Genomic DNA, 767 nt, shown 5'->3' on the forward strand with positions numbered 1-767 from the left:
AATGTGTTAATCGGGGCACAACATGGAACATATAATGACACAAAGAAAGATTGGCCAATCCTACATATATATATATTTTCTGCACTATAATTTGATGTGAAGTATAAGTCGCAGCCAGTGTTGAATACATTACTTTTGAAGAGTAATTTATTACTTTACTTTAGTCCATGGAGGAAATTTTGATTAAATTACTTTGTTCATTACCTAATTTTAAGAGTTCACTGCATACAGAGAAAAAAGCTTTATTCCAAAAGCAATGACAATGTGCGAAATATGAACATGGTTAAAGACATAACGTGGCTTTCTTAGAATTCAGACAATAGTGGGAAAAATGGTCAAATAAGTTCCAATGCACATAGTCTGTGCTGCTGTCAAGTGATCTGAACAAACATCATAGATGTAGACACCGTTATGTCTGTCAAGTCTGAAACTAAGACAGGCTTTTGAGAACACAAAGAACTATTAGATAATTCTAAGTAACAATTTCACAAATTAAACCAGGAAGGCTACACAAGGGCCACCCGGATTTGAGGACCAAATCATTCATTTCACCACATGAACATGAGGACATGTACAGTGTGTAGTGCCTATAGACAGGTCGCTCACTGACTAAATACATTTTGCCTCCCAACTCATCATGTGTGGTTCAGGCCCCCTCCCCGTCACCTTCTGACTTTGCCCTTTCCATAAAACTTCCTCGGGTCTGCAGCCTTGGGCCTACGAACCGGTACCGGTCCGAGAACTGCTTGGTACCGGGCCACAAACAG

The sequence above is a fragment of the Oryzias melastigma genome, linkage group LG15 (genome assembly GCF_002922805.2).
Source record: "Oryzias melastigma strain HK-1 linkage group LG15, ASM292280v2, whole genome shotgun sequence".
Taxonomy (NCBI): domain Eukaryota; kingdom Metazoa; phylum Chordata; class Actinopteri; order Beloniformes; family Adrianichthyidae; genus Oryzias; species Oryzias melastigma.